This window comes from Rhyacophila brunnea, unplaced genomic scaffold, assembly GCF_057557595.1.
Source record: "Rhyacophila brunnea isolate RB1 unplaced genomic scaffold, BYU_Rbru_1.0 scaffold_85, whole genome shotgun sequence".
In the NCBI taxonomy this organism is placed as follows: Eukaryota; Metazoa; Arthropoda; class Insecta; order Trichoptera; family Rhyacophilidae; genus Rhyacophila; species Rhyacophila brunnea.
Window position 1 is genome coordinate 928,872 of NW_028233356.1, and position 18,300 is coordinate 947,171.

Sequence of the window (18,300 nt, forward strand, 5' to 3'; positions counted from 1 at the left end):
TTCTATTATACCCATTAGTATACTATACCGAGCATTATCTTTCTATCCGACATATATTGCTTTTGTCTCTTAGAACAGAGAATTTAGTTTTAACTGTCATTGAATACATCTAATGGCAAAATAGAGTTTTTTTATATATATTTATTCTTTGTTTTGGATTTTCCCCAGAAATCTTGATTCCTTATAAATCTATAATGATTTTTATGCAGCTAAAAAAGAAGTAAATGCCAAAGAAAATCCCGCAATAAACCAAACATATTCATAAAAGCGTGTAACTAATACAATTTGTAAAATATTTTGTAGATGAATTTGATAAAATAATTCGAATAAAAATTTTCCGCGCCTGCTAATCTATAATTAAACATATAATATTTTAAGAGGAACGATTTTTGGGTTTCCGTTTTTCATTCTAGAAACGAACTATTCCTGATTATTACCATGAATATTGTTTACTAGATATAAATACTCAAAAAATGATATTTAAATAAGTTGAAGTGTACAAGTTAGACTTCTTATACTGTATTTTATACATTTTTTACAATTCATGGGTTTTAATATTTTAAAAACACCAGATCTATATCTGTGTGGTTGGTTTTGCGGCATTTTATGCATAATATAAATAAGTAAATATATAATCTATGAAAACCATCTATTTATTTTTAAGGCTGTATTTTATGCCACAAAAACATTGTTCAGATATCTGTTTAATTACGTTTTTGATTGATAAATTTTAATTTCGAAGCTTTGATGTATTAAATAGACCCCTGCAGCTACATCCGAAAGCTTTAAATTTTATAACATTTATTAAGATTTGGTATACGTATTTATCTAGTTGAATCTAGTAACAAAAAACATCTGATAATGTAAAACAAAGCTTTTTAGGTATTTTAAAATCTTTTTAATTAAAAATATATTATATTGTAATAAATAATTTTCTCTATTTAAAAATTCAGACAATAGTTAATATTTAATGCGTCTAAAATCATTTTTCGGTTCTTTTCTACATATAGATTGTTGCGAATTGACTTCATTTTCATTTTATTTTTAAGTCTCGAAATAGTGATATGAAATGGGTCCAGATACCTTTGTAATTCTTCTAAATAATTGATAAAAAAATTACATAAAATAATTTTTTTGCAACTTGTAGAATATTTAGTTTTTATTAGATCAATTTTATGCCCAAAACAGCCTTTTTACATAAAAAAATTATAAATTAATATTTTATAAAAAAAGCAAAACCAATTCTATATCTTTAAATATGACAAATTCCACGGTCTAATGTACACATTTAGAACAATTATGTGACTTATAAAATTACAAAAAAGTTTAAAGCAATTGAAGTAATTATTGAAAACATGTTATCGATTCTATGTAATATAGATCAATCCACCGTCTAAATAAATTTGAAATATTCAATCTTTTTTATCAAATATGCATACATCGTCATTAAAAATAGAGGAAAACAGGGGGAAATATATATTTCATTGGATAATAAAGCCAAGAATTCTTTATCTAAAAAATATGAAGCATATTTTTCATGAAATATATTTGTTTCTCTGTTCCATGAATTACGATTTTAGAAGTGTTTCATGAACTTTGAAATACAAATTACTGACGCATATACAACTTAAATATGATCATAAGAGAGAAAAAAGTTCCAAACCATGAAGATTCAATATTTGTCATCTGATAAATTCACGCGATGTAGTTTGATTCTAGTAATGTGAATAATTACTCAATATATTTTTCTTTTAAAGTATTTGAGCAGAATCCGATCAAAATTGACCTTTTATTATAGGTACGACAATACAATATATTAAATAAAACATCCGATTTATAATTTTCGTATCCCATGGCTTTTTAAATAATAAAATAAGTTCTTAAATTTTCTATTTTGGTTTTTTAGGTAAGATACATTTTTGAAATTAAATGAATTTACACAGAAGAAACGATTACAAAAATGTTGTAACCAGTAAACGTAAAAATCTATAAAATTTATCTACATGAAATATACCTAATTAAATTATTTATTCTATACAACTGATTAGAGATAAACATAATCAGCTTTACACTATAGAGGATACAGTAAACTAAAATATAGAAAAAATTGAGATAATAGTGCAAAATTATTGAATAATACCAGTGGTTAATAATGATACGGCAATATGATAGTTTTAATCATCTAATAATTTTGCGATAAAAACTTATGCGAAAAACCAATTTAATATTCATACTTTATATAACTGTACACTATAGAATTGATTCGTGCTATGAATGATTGCTTTCAATTTCAGTGACGGACATAAAAAATGAATTAAATGCAAATGCCATTAAAATTAGGATAATAGTGGCAAATGTTCATATAATATGCCATAGAAATACAAAATATTTTTAGTAGTGTATTTATATATTTTCACGTTTCTTCTTCGATGAAAAAAGTTTATATCTGCCCAAAGAGCAAAACATGTGCGCACATCGCGAGCCCACTTATTTAACCTCAGTTATGTATGCTTTTAACAAAAATTACAATTTTAATTTTTCGCATCAATCCAATTTGTAAATGTGTATTCTTTGACCCGGAATTATCCTAAATCCATAATCATAGGCTATGCTATTTATGAAAGAGAGCATAAAATTATATTGCTTTATGCAAGCATTCATGCATATAAAAAAATGATTTAAGGCATCAAGAATTCTTATTTTACTTGATGTTCGAAATAAAATATATGATAAATCAAAATTTATAAATATACCAGAGCATCTTTTTGGCTTATTTAAATACAATATATCTTTCTCACATCAATCAAATAAAATTGGATTTTTGAATAAGAAAAAATATCATGTTGATAGAAAAAAATATGATCAGGGTGAACTTTTTTAAATGTAGTTAAATGTTTTTTATCAGTCAATTTAAAGATTTTTCTAAATCCGTTTATCGGATGATATGACACCAAGGATATCAGAAAGTACAATTATATAAGTATTAGGCAAAGAAAATTTAATGATAATAAATTTTAGTGATTGTATTGCAGTCATGTACGTAGTTTTTTTAATTCTTATTAATATCATTTTAAAATTTCAAATTTTCAATGAATCGATATTTGAATATGAGGACGCGACTGATAAACATGAAGACAAATGCAGTGAAAACAAACCTTTTCCCAATAAAGATTTCAAAAATAAAAATATTTAAGATTTAGAATTTGCTAACCGCCATTAAAAATTAAAAATTAAAAACTATTGAAAAAAAATGGCATAAGTGTTATATAACCTTACAGTATTGTAGATTCTGTGTTCTAGGCGTTTTACTAATATATTTAGCGATTTTTGTATGCATGCTACATATTGATTCGTCTATCAAAGCAATAATTTATTCATAGCGATTTTTTGTTATATTGTGCAACAAATTTAAAAAAAAACTCGTTGTTAGATAAATTTATATTTTTAAAATAATTCCAATAAACAAATCTATGCTATTAAGTTATTTATAATGGTATAATATAACAAATTTGGTTTTAATAGTAAATTACTGGGCAAATTTTTATCTGATGTAAATTTAAAATAATAAAACTGAAAAAATAGGCATGAAAACTGAGCTGTTTATAGTATATTTCTAAACTTATTACAAAAGTATCTATTAAATAAATAGGAACTGGAATTCACCATTAAGTAGCTAATCAGCTTGTTTATTAAATGTAAATAAATATTACTATCGTATCTTAAATTATATTATAACCAATATCTATGTGCATTTAAGTACATTATATCTTAAATAAAGTGTTTTTAAAAATAAATATCAATTTTCCATAATAATTTTATATTATTTAACGAAAGAGTGAGAAATAATTTTAACTAGAACGCTGATAGATTAAGTTTAAGCAAATATTATATTGTATATAAACGCGTTTTTATTGTAATGATTTGATAAAAAAATCACGACCATATCCGAATGAATCGGAAATCCAAAACTGAATCAAGGAATACAATAAACCATACCGTCTACCAATAAATCCCTTATAATTATTTGTGCCTAAACAATCAATGTATGAATAAAAGTCGGAAGAAAATACTCACCGTTAGTCTAAAAAAATGGTTGCAGGAAAACAATCATGTTAATTTATAAATAAAAACATAAAAATAACACACAAAAAAATTATTATTAGAGGATAAATCATTCGCGTATAAGCAATTATTGCAAAAAATTACAATTTTTCAGCTATATTTTTACATATCACGATTTGTATTATCCAGATATTTCTTTTCATTTTATCTAATTTAGTTTAAAAACATTTTATATAAACAAAAATATATTTTTCATATAAATTCTATTGCTTATGCCTCTATAAAACAAATTATTTTTTAATAAATTCACTTTTGAATTAAATGAAATAAAGGTTTTTATATATTTTATTGTTTTTTCATATGTTTATATTAACGAAAATAATATTTATGATTTTTCTCGACAACTTCATCAAAAATAAATAAAAATTTATATGATGGAGAAAAATAGGAAAATAATTAAAAAAGGCAAAAAGAAATAAGCAAATAAGGCGTGAGGGAAAAACAAATGCATATTTATTATTGATAAAAGCTTGCAAATAAATTTCAATTAATATAAAAGCTAATAAATATTATAATAACAAGTAAGTAATACAATTAGATTTATTATTATATCAATTATATATGCGTCAAAACGCTTATAATTACCATCCTAACTTATAAATCGTCTTTATAATATCTCATTAAGATAACCATGTATTTTATAATATTATTACGAAAATATCAAAAAACAAAATATTTAAATTGATGTATTTTACATAACAGTATAGAAAAATATTGGATTTTATACTGAATTTGCTCAAAATATTTTATTTATGTATATTGATAGATTTATGATTATATGTCTTAATGCTGTTTATAGTTATGTATATTTTAATATAAATAGTAATAATATCATTATACCATTAGTCGCATTTTATATTTTTTTTATTATAATCACGTGTAAATTTTTTGTATTAACACGTGAATTTTTTATAACAAGTATTGAATCATCTTGCGGGAATGACCTTGCCTCAATAAATTTAGTTAAATTATTGGCGAGTTGAATTATTATTAATGTGTATATAATGTATGATTTCAAAATTATTTCCTTATTAAATGCACTTTATCATCTATTGCATTGTCAATAAAATTTATATCCCGTCTCAACATTATTTTAGCTGAAATATATTCTGAATATTAATATAGGTAAAAAAATATATAATATTCTTTTTTTATTTGCATCTTACAAATAAATGCTATAAATTTTTCACCTTAAAATAATATGGAAACTTAAGTCCTTATTAATTATATTTAAATGGTAATATTTATAAGATATTTGTGGGCATAAACAAAGCGCTTATATCATAATGTTCTAAATTATGCTATTTTGTGTTCAATCGTTATTAATACTGGTATTTATGGTTATATAATGTAAATATATGATCTTTAATCTATAATTAAATGATTTAAACTAAAAATCCGTACCCGATGGGCATTTAAATAAGGCAAAAGAAAGCTTCTTTTAAAGCACAAATTTGATTTTGACTCAAGATTAACTCAATTCAAAATATAAACGTAAATGCAGGCTTAAATTATTTTTTTTTTATAAAGTCGATGTTATCCGTAGCGGTCAACCAAATGATTTTATTTTTTTAAAACACAAATTTTCTCTTATTGTTTGACTATTCCAACTTTAAATTTGTTAGAATTTTTAAAAATTAAATAAATAATAATTCATAAATCACATATCAAAAAAAAAGGATGAGGTTTTAAACATGAAATTATCATTATTGTTTTATATCATATTTTTGTGTGCATATGAGATTTTATAATTATTTTTTTAAAAATATAAGAAAAGGTTTACTTCAAATTTAATCATGTTAAAAACAATAAGATGGTTTAAATGATTTGACTAAATATAATCAGCACACCACCAACAATAAAAATTGCGATTTTTTGCATTTTATCATAAATATGTTGACTCTTTCATTTAGGTTTTGATGTATATTTCCATTTTCACTTACCTATAAATTTTCAAAAGAAAGTAATTCATTAAATGAGACAGCGAATAAGTTTTATCCAGAATTCAATTAAAAGGTCTCGTTTTATTTGTGTAAAAAACTCAATTTTTTTCTGTTTTTTTTCCAGCATGTATAAATAAAATACGAATGATCATATGGGTATAAAGTTAATTTTAAATATTTCATGGATTTTAATGATAATATAACAGATATTTATTTTGTAAATAAAATTTTATAGCGTCCAATATTTAGAAAATATGATATAACCTCAAAATATATGATATTAAGTATATAAATTTAGTAAATGTGGTAATTTCCAAAATTCTGCTATATTTTATAGCCCCAAAAACATATTTGTTTATGAAATCATGCAGAAAAGATTTTAAAATAAAACTAGTAGTGTAAGTATTCAATTTTCTCATGAATTTTTTTTAGTTACGTTATCTAAGAACAGAACAGTAGTTATTTTACAAATAATTATCTAAAGTTCTTTTTTTGTGGAAACACATAAAATACTTTTTCTTACTGTCTACCACCAGTTTAATTCGAAACAATTTTTTAAATTTCTGATTGAATCCATGAAAACTTAAAAATAATTTTTGTAAATAAATTATAAGAATATTTAGTTTTGAGATACTTGAAACAAAAATTTTGCAGTAAATTCAAAAATTTATACTATAATTAGGGTAATAAATAATAAATTGTGTAAAATGATTATCTTCCTACGCACAAAAGTTACCTGATGGGTAAATATATGATAAAACTTTAAATTATAAAAACAATAAAGTGTAGTTTCTATTTCTTTTTTACTTTGAAAATTATCATAATATATTTAAACCTAAAAATAAAAAAAAATCATCAAACTGAATTTATTTTTACCATGTCCCAGCTTTTCCTATTGTCCACAGCTTTACTTTTAAGTATGTATTTCTGTAATATAGAAATTTGCATTAAAATTTTATTTTTAATATATATTAGTTGTGCAAAAGGTAATGGTTCTCTCTTTATTTAAAAAATCATAAGAAACTATATCTTAGAAGCACAATAAAATTTTTATATGTCTTGCGATTTAATAAATTTTATATATTAATAAATATAATCTGTGCACCCTTTATCAAGACGATACAACTTCAAGAAAGCCAAAAAGATCAGAACTCACTCAGTACAAGAGATCTGCGAAAAAGAAAATGCAGAAATAAAAGTTGATACCCGAATTGAAACAAATATTTCAATCAAACAAAGTAGACATGATATTTTCCCACACGATAAAAAAGAAAATATGATTACGCTGATTGAAATAGGTATAACTAGCATTGATAACCTAACCGAAGTTGAGAATGTTAAATATAGGAAGTATGACATCTTGGCGAATGAACTTAATTAAATTTACAAATGTAAAACAAGAATAGTACCATATATGATGACTTGGGATGGGGTGGTCACAAAAAAAATAAATAAAAAATATGTTAAGGAGTTAAAAATCCCACGCGAAGTAGAAGCATACATAGAAGCTCTCACACGCCGCAAGTCACTTGAAATCATCACATTTGAGAGGAGAAGAGTAGTTGATGAAGATAGACCAGAGGAAGATGTCAAAAGATGCATCAAGGAGTTGTGCAATATTCCCAACACGCTGACTACGTCTAAATAGATAAAATCGATAAAAAGAAAATAATCAATGTATAAATATCTTTTATATCTGTGCGCCCTTAGATGGTACTTTTGACATAAAGCCTAACATTAAAAACCCTTTATATGTTTAAAATAATTTACGATTTTTTACGGTGAAGAAAAATCTAAATGTACAGATATTATGTTCACTACATTCATTTTTAGATTTCCGCTTTCTTTTAGACTTTTTTAATCCATTATAACCAAAAAATGGCCAAAGTTATCACATTTTATATCCCGGTCTGGTAAAAGATTCGGATTGTTAAAGTATTCAGAATACATATTTAAAGAAGAATACGTTTTTTTATTATAATTAATTAAATTAAGCAATTTGCATGTATGATTCTGTCAGATAATTTCGAAACATTAAAAAGCCAATTATATACATATTGTGGTATCCAGACTCTTCAAAATGCTTTAATAGATAATTATCAACTGTAAAAGATCCTTTTACAATAACTTTGAGATAAAAGCACCATGGAAAAATAATAAATAGAAACACCTATAATACACCACTATATAGGAATCCCATAGCGAAATTTGATTTCATAGTGTCTTCATTTTGGAAACTTAATGTGTTTTCAACTAGAAATAAAATATTTAAATTCGGAAGTTTTTTATGCGTACTTACAGATAAAAAATCTTTTACCAATAACTAGTATTTGATCTACATAAAAATCAAATATCATAATCCCAGGTTGTAGTAATGCATCACATTAGAAAAAGTGGTTTGACTCCATAATGATCAATATAAAAAGATTAAAATACTATGTTTTTGTTATTTAATCATTCAAGGCAAACATTTGCTTTACAATTTAACAGCTTCAATAAATTAAAATGTGATTATAGGCTCAAAATAAAGGTTTTTAATAATATAAATCTGTTAAAACCTATTTCAAGCAAAAAAAAATAAAAGTTGTTTAATTCAAGTATCGGAATGTACATTCAAGATTTTTTCACCGCTAAATTACTGAAAAAGTTTGTATAAATAAAAGTTACTTTAAATGAATAGCACATAAAACTGTGTTATGAAACGTATTTCAGACTATTGTGTATCTTTTATCGATGAGTGAATGCTCTGGAAAAAAAATACAATATAATTGAAGCCTTGGGTTTAGCGACATGCCATCAAAAATAATTATACGCACATAGGTTGGCGCAAAAAAAAACGAGTTATCGGTTTATAAACTATGAATTATTTATAAATGGCCGATATAAAATATACTGAGTGATTTAATATATTAATTCGGAGGATGCAGTATCTCATCGCCGAATTAAGCATGTACCAACTGTATATTTGACCTTATTAGCACGAAACAAATTATTAAAGGTGTCTACCGCTATGTAGCGCCATAGGAATGTTATATAGATTTAGGATATATAATGTTTCCATTAAAATCTAGATTGTGGAGAGATACGATTCTGAATAATTATTATAAAAACAATTGAATCTATTACATATACAGCTTGAACAATAATAGTTTATCTAAGCAAAGCACTTATATTTTGAATGCAATACAAAAGAAAATTATAAAATCGAACTAAAGTGGTCCATCAAACTTCAGTTTTTATTTTAACACACAAAAAAAATGAACTGTATTTCGATATATGAGTTCATGAATTGTATTTCTATTGTGATTTCACAATATCGAAAATTCCAAAATAAATAAAGAATACCCTGTGCTAAAATAAGAAAGTGATTTTCAAGTGAATTTCTAATATGTATGTTACACTAAAACGGCTGTCCGTGCGATTTTAAATTTTAATGCAATTTTGTAATTGAAGCGTTGGGATATATATCCAAAGATAGGCAAGAAGGCAATCTAAAAACCACAAACATGTAAAAAAACCATTAAAAATACGCGAATATTCTAGAATAAAAAAATGCATTGATTAAATAGATGCTTAAAGTAGAAGAATTATAGCATATAAAAGTAAAAAATATAAATGATTTAAAGTTATATTAATTTTTTTTGATGTTTAACGAATTATAGAATATTCAATGCAATTTATTGTAATTTATGTTGGTATGCATTTCAAATAGGCGCGCATTATACACAAGCTATTATTATTTAATTTAATTTCTCTAATTAAAAATGGTTTTAACGCCTGTAAAATTATTGAACAAATATGATTGTATATTTGTGTTTAAATGGAAACAATCTAACATCGTTTTTGATTGTGACCAGCATATAAACATTTAATTTTTAATTGTGCTGAATGATTTATAATTAGCATACATAATTTTTAGTTTACGCAAATATAATATTTTTTTTTGTGCGAAGGTTCCTTAATTTAGATATTTCTTTTTGTATAGGTTATTAGAAATCGATAATATAGAAAACCTCTTTAAAACTCTTCACATCTACCCCAGATTTATTTACATTCACCTCCCTTATTATTTTAAAGAGATTTCTTCGGTTTTCTTGAATTCATAAGAATATTTTTTGTCAAAGTAAATCAAAAATTTATAAGATTTCATGTATTTTTTGTAAATATCGAAATGTTACTAAAATCTATGCAAATATCTATTAGAATTTAAAATACTTGACATTTTTGGAAATTAATTCCTATAGAAAACGAGTGTTAAACTATTTATCATTTCTATCGAAGTATGCAATTTTAGATTTCTATTTAAATAACCACTAAAAATTACACAGCCTCAAGGAACATGCCTTAAAAATTTTAGAAATAAAAATAATGCATTGGATTTGTTGCTATTACAAAATCTAGTACAAACAAACTATAATTTTCAATTTCTTATCTGTTCATCAGAACCCTTTAACGAACTAAAATAATATAAATTAAAGTAAAAACCCTATTTACTACAAAATATATCTTTTAGTTTAGTTCAGCTTACATCTTGCATATAAGTATAAGTTCTTTTCTATTTTTTTGATTATCGGTCATAAATCGCAAAAAAATTTGTGAACAAAAGACTTCTTATTGATCTTAAAAATAATTTCATCATTTTAAACACCATATGATCCCTAGCTGCCCAGTAGACTATAATTTTAATATATATTTATTTTAGGGCTAAATTATTCGTTATGATTTTAGTTTTTGTTCACAATCACAATCTGCTTATCTCTCATGCGCACAGCATATAAATACTTTCAGCTATTTTATCCGCTCTGAATTATTCTTACATTCCTCTCCTTAGTTAAATACTTATCATATCAAGGGTTTTTCTCGATACCAAGGTTTATATATATGATGAAATCTGGTTTTTATCTTGAGTTATATCAGATTCCTTTTATGATATTATGTTACTTCAATTTAAACATAAAATATCATCCAAGATTATATTATTTCTGTGGTAAATTTGTAGAAAAAAATTATATTCTGTAAAATTTTGATTTATTTTACAAATCGAGAAATTAAATGTTACAGATTCGCTAAATTTATTATTTACTTGTATAAACATCTGATTCTATAGTAAAAGTGTTCAAAAATAATATAAGATAAAATCGTATATATTTATTTTTTGTGATTTGATTCAAAGATCGATTCTTTACAAGTCAAATAAATGCGCTGTAATAAATTTATGCAACACAATAATAACCCTTTACCCTTAAAATCATGTTTTTTGGCTAAATCTGTTGCGAAAAGTTATTTGACACTAGATTAAATTGATTTTGTTAAAAACGAAACATGCTATCGAAGTCAGAAAGTATTTCTAAATAAGCAGACTATCGGGATTGCGAGAAGTCTAATTCCGTATAAATATTATGCATAATAATAATCATGTAAGTTTTTAATGATACAAAACATAACAATAGTTTGAAAGATATCTTTACGTAATTAAACTCATCTTATAACTGTTTTCCATTCCACAAAAATAATATTATATAAATAAATAAAGGTGACTAATATAAAATATTAAATATAAAAAGAAAATTATACATTATATGAAATCAAACGATATCATTTATTATATAATGCAATTAAACGGGATTCATCACGTAAAAGATACAATCAAATGTGAATATTTTATTATAAAATTCAATTAAACGAGCATATTTTATTGTAAATGTAATTAAACTAGAATTTATCGTATGATACACAACTAAATGTGAATATATTATTTAAAATACAATAAAACAAGTATTTTTGGTTATAAATTCAATGAAACGAGAATGTCTAGCATAAAATTCAATCTAACGCGAATATTCTTGTATAAGATACAACCAAATGTGAATATTTTTGTATATAAAAATACAGTAAAATGTGAATACCTTTCTAATATAACATTTGAAAAATATACTCTTTTTAAAAATAATGTATTAATTGAGATAAATATGATATATTTTTTCAAACTAAACTATAAATTATCATATTTTAAAATATTAATTTATAGAATTAATTATGTTTTGAATACAAATATATAAATTTCTCATCATGAATTGTTATGATACATTTGGAATCACTGGAATTCCTATATAAATTAAAGGAACATTACAATAAATCTAAAATTAAATGTGGCTTATAAAACATGGTATATGATTCCAAAGCATAATGAGATAATGGTTTTCGTGTTTAATTATGTTCACAAATTTTTAAAATATTTGACTTAATACAACTTAATATGATATAAAATTTTTTTTTGGGTATAATTTGGAATCCTTGTTTAAAAAAACGAAATTTTATTTATATTATCATTTTGCGATTGTATTTTGAGATATTTGTTGTTTTGGTTATACTAAAACTTATTTTTCATATTCTTTCTGTTTTTAATTAATTTAATTATTGTCTTAAATTGCTTAAATTAAAACAGATAGCCATCTATTATTTTTTATTTTTGCATTATTTTCATGATATTCATAAACGTTTGTTACAGTATACCATTTTGAAATTAAAAATTGTTTTTTATTAAATTATTTTTATATTCTTTCTATTTTGAAATATTTTTCATTTGGATTTATTTGCCATCATTCTTTGAGGCAAAGCATATGTTAATGAATTATTTTTTATCTTGACCATATAATAAATTACATTGTCATTTCCCACAGGTACTTTCGTAAAAGACACATCCGCCATCCAAATACTCATTAACAACTTTTACAAGTATGTCTGCAATAGATTCACATGCAGCACATTCAATATCAACATTATACAAATCGAGTATTTCACCAATTCCTTCGGCCAGATTGGTTCTATAAACATCGATATCTCTGTTCTTACGCGACAATTGACATATTTCATCATATATGTCTTCAATAAGTCTCTCTATTTTGTTTTCTGAAAATTCAGAGATTAATATTTTTATGACTAACCATTTTTTCAGAGTTGTCCCGATGCGATGTTTAAGTGTATGGAATGTTTGATCGTTTTTAATTTTTAACATTTTTTATATATGGGGCTTTATTAAATGAAATGTATTTAGACTAAAAAATAGTCCGTATCATCAAATATTTAGATTTAGTAGATAATTTATTGAAATTCATGTGGTATAATTTATCATCTGACATAATTTAAGGCGCAAAATTATTAAATTATTGTTAGTTTTGTGTGTACTTTTAGAGACTATTTTATTGTTGTTCCACGTTTTGGGTACATTAAGCTTTATTGATGTTTTTTATTCATAGGTAAATTTTGGATTTTCTCTATAACCACAACTTTATTGATTTCCCGCGTCTACATCATATATATGCTCATGGTTATATCCTTCTTTTTTACACCTTCTTCGAACGCTCTTCTTTTTCGGGGATCATTAGTTCAAGGGTTCATTAAGTTTTATTCAAGATGTAATTATATCTGATTTTAATATGGGAAATATTATTTTATTTATTTATGGGTTAATTTTCTTTTTATCGATTTCATCTATTTAGAGTGTTCGGCGTGTTGGGAATATTGCACAACACCTTCATAAATATTTTAATACCTTGTCTGGTCTATCTTCATCAACTGCTATTCTTCTCTCAAATGAGATGAGATGAGATGAGTTCAAGTGTCTTGCGGTGTGTGAGAGTTTGCATTCCGCTTCTACTTTGTCTGGGATTTTTAACATCTTAATTTTTGTCATATATGTTTATTATACAATTGTTAATATCATAACTTGACAAAGTAAACAAAAGTATTCTTAATACCATGTATGTTCTAGTTTTAGTGTAAAGAAACAAATTATATAATATACTGATTTCCGCACATAGAATTTAAAAAAATCTTCAAATTTTTTAGCCTTCAGTTTCTTCTATATATATCTATCCTTAATCAATATAGACTGAAAAGGCATTTTCGTAAACTAAACTAGGAACTGAAATATGTTGCACTGAAATTGTTAAGACACACGAGATATGGCCTTCATATTAAATTTATATACATTTTGTGTCGATTCTCTGTTTCTATTTTATAATTTGGCTTTTTTATAATTCCTTTTTTTTGCATGGCTTACACAAGTGCTACCTATAACTAGCATATATCATTGAAAACTAGTTCGTATGGGCAAAAATACATTTTTTTCTTATTCTTACAATGAATATAAAATGTATCTCCGTTTATATTTAATGTCTTTAATAGACATATTATTCTTTCAAGGCTTATTAGTTTAAGTGCTTTCCTCAATAATTGTTAGAACGTATGCTTAAAACAAAATCTCTAATCATTTAAGACAAGATTTATTCAGATTTGTGCCCATATCATTTTATATAACGGCATCATCGTAATATATTTCTATTCTTATGTTACGTTATTTGTCTCTCTATTTCCATACGCATGTTTCACCATTTCTTCTCGAGATATCTCTTATATTTTGGTTATTTACTAGATATATTCTTTTTTTTAATGTGTTGATTCTGATATTGTAATTTTAGATTTTCTTTTCAACCGTAACAGATTGATTATTGCAGAAAGACACATTTTGTTATGCTTGGTTATAGCCTCTTACCTTAAATTTTCTTAATACCTTTTCTATTTTTAAGAACTATCGGTTTGAGGGTTTTTACCACTATAATAGCTTATATATTTACTAGACTTGTGAATGTTTATATTTATAAAATTTAAGAGGCTCTCACATATTATCGCTTTTATATGTAGCTGACATTAATTTAGAACCGCATGCTTTGTAAAATAGTTTTGGGGAACTTGAGATTTGTTTGTTTATTATTTACTAAATTAAATATTTGGGTGCCTTACATAAAAAAATGGTAAGGTGTTGAAAAAGTTGGATTAAAGTGTGCATGTATAAAGCTCTAACATTCCATAAGACACTTGAAATCATCTCATTTGATAACAGACGAGTAGTTTATGAAGATAGATCAGGAATTGGTGTCAAAAGATACATCAAGGAGTTGGGCAACATTCCCAATGAGCTGACCACGTCTAAATAGTTAAAAAGAAAATTAACCCATAAAGGATATAACAAAAAATTATGGGCTAGACAGACCATATGTTACACAAAATAGCGATCAAGTGATATTAAATATTAAAAAATAAATGATTAAATGTCATAAAAACAGCATTCTTTCTTTTTAGGTAAATTATTATATACATATAGAAGGATCAGAGTTAGAGTTACATTATAATAAAAGTGATGTTTTGAATAGATTTTAATATTAATTTTCATTTTTGAATATTTTTCCACCATCAATCATATATCCGCACCTTTTAAAATCATCAGAAGTATAAAAATCCTTCCTAAAAGTAAGCCCGATACCTTTAATTCTCGCCTCGAACTCTTTAGAAAGGATATATTTACTCAAAACTTGTAACATGACTTTTTCATTAAACATCTGATCAAGAACATAAATAAGGGCTTCACAACCAGTATTAATATACTTTCCAAATTTTTTTCGTAAAATTTTTTTGACAGCATATTTCTGTGTGTTAATAAAGCTTTCAAGGGCCATTTCAATGGCACTATCGATATCATCCTTCCCCACAGTTTCTTTCAATTTCATTCTAGCAAAAGCTTCCGCCATTCTTATAATTCCTTCAATATGTCTTGCTGTAATTGGTATACTTCCGCTCACCATTGATTCTCTTCGCAGATCAGAATACATTTTTGATATTTTTTCTTTGTCTATTTCTTTTAACACTGGGGTGATGTTGTTGCGCGCATATATGATATATTTTCTTAGAGTATCTTGATCGATCATTTGAGTTTTGTTGTTTGGGATCGGGTCGGTTATCTGTATATTTTTGTGGGATTCTACTATGAATTTGCCCATTATTTCATCTTCACTTCCTATACTATCTCTTATTACACACAAAATATCAAATCTACTGACTATCGGATCACTTAAATTTACATTTTGTGTAAATGTGAGGTTGTTGTTGTATCTTCCTTTTTTAGGATTGGCAGCTGCTATTACACTACATCTTGCATGTAATGAAGCAACAATACCCGCCTTTGATATTGATATCGATTGTTGTTCCATAGCTTCGTGAATTGAGACACGATCAATGTCATCCATTTTGTCGAATTCGTCAATAAGACACACACCTCGATCAGCAAGAACTAATGCGCCCCCTTCTAGTGCCCACTCTTTTGTCATTGGATCTCTACGAACACTAGCAGTCAACCCAACAGAAGAAGATCCTTGCCCAGAAGCAAGAACACCTCTATGAGAGACTTTTTCAACATATCTAAGGAATTGACTTTTTGCCGTTCCAGGATCACCTAAAAGAAGAACATTAATGTCACCACGTATAACATGGCCATCTTTTTCCTTTCTTTGCCCGCCAAACATCGACAATAAAAGTGCCTTTTTAACATCTTTGTGTCCATAAATAGAAGGAGCAAAGGAATCAAGAAGAATATTAACAATTTGTGGATTCTTACTAAGACGAATAATTTCTTTAACATCTGTACTGAGATTAACCTGATCCTCTTTCTTTTCAATTGAAATTGCTTGTATAATCGTTGAAAATGTGGGGAAACCTCCTCCCTTTTTATTAAAAATACTGGAATATGTAAATGTATTCTTATATATTCCAGTGACTTCAATTTCTTCTCCTGGTTTGCACGAATCAATCAAATCAAATGTTAAATGAACTTCTTTTTGTCTAGGTAACCTTCCAGAAGGAACTGATCCCGGAACTTCTTGTACTGAAACCTTTTGAAGATCCTTATATAGTGTTTCTGAAGGAAGAACGGAATGCGGCCCTTTGGATTGGCATACAAGACAAACATTGCTTATACCAGATTCGAATGGAACTGGCCCATAATGATTTCCACAGCGATGGCAAACATACGTCACTATGTTCAGCATTGGAAAAACTGATGATCGACGCGTAACTACTCCACGAATTTTCACCAATGTGCCTAAATGAAGATTCCTCAAAGATCTAATATTTTCAAGAACAGGAACATCAATTATTCGAATGTGAACAACCGGTTTAATATACTTGTAATTTGGGAAAAGCAAAGAAACCAATTCCATAAGTGCAGAATCAAAAGCTGCCATAAATGATTCAGCTTCACTAATTAATGAAGAAACAAGAGATTCGCATTCTCGTTCAAGAAGTAAATAAGATACAATCAAACTTTCTTGATTATTCGTGCACATTAGTTTAATCTCTTTGGTAAGATTTTTGTTAAGAAAAGAAGAGAGTTGAGTTTTTAATGGTGAAGAAACATCAATCGATAATATGGGTAATTCTTCACGCGTATCGGGCTCGTATTGAAAATCTTGGGTCGGATTTGTGTCTTCATCTTGCGTCCTTGCAAAAAAATCATCCTCAACAACATCTGTCTCATATTCATCAAGAGCTGGAATTTTTTTGTAGTCATCATAATAGTTTGGACCAAAAAGATCTTCACCGCTTGATTCTGATACATTTGGATCTTCATTTTCGTGGTCACTCTCAATGCGTCTTTTTCGGGCCATTTATATACGGGGTATGAATTTAAAATTATATATCCAGCTATATCAATATATAAATTATTGATTGATTTGAATAGTTGAATGTCTAGAGTTAAATATTCCAAATTTCTACAAATAAATGATTCAATTCAAATAGTATACTCTTATCGGCACACTGAAATTGTTAAGAAGTATTCCATTGGAAGAAATAAACAATAAATATAAAAATATCATCAATGCATATTTTATCAGCTGTTCCAAAATTAAGAATGAAAAATATTGGAAGTATGACATCTTAACGAACGAACTTGGTTTAATTTACAAATGTAAAACAAGAATAATACTATATGTAATGACTTGGGATGGAATGGTTACAAAATTCTATAAAAAATAGTTAAGGGGTTGAAAATTTCGTGCATACTAAAACCATACATGAAAGCTCTCACACTTAGCAAGACGCTTGAACTCATCTCATTTGATAGAAGAAGAGCAGTTGATGAAGATAGATCAAGGGAAGGTGTCAAAAGATGTATCAAGGAGCTGTGCAACATTCACAATGGGCTGACTACGTCTCAATAGATGGAATTGATAAAAAGAAAATTAACCTATAAACAAAAGAAATAATTATCAGGCTTGGAAAATTTTAATTGCCCGATTTATACTCGTTCTTTCTTTAAGTGAAAAGAAAGATTTGTGAAAATGTTTTTTTAAAAGAGCCTAAATGCATAAATTCAAAAACAAAAGATTCACGAAAAAAAACC

At 25.9% G+C, this 18,300-nt stretch overlaps 1 pseudogene; it reads right to left on the reverse strand.

Annotated features, from left to right (window-relative positions):
- Positions 1–12,794: 12,794 nt before the first annotated feature.
- LOC147063783 (DNA replication licensing factor mcm2 pseudogene) lies at positions 12,795–17,563 on the reverse strand (annotated as a pseudogene).
- Between the last annotated feature and the right edge of the window lie 737 nt (positions 17,564–18,300).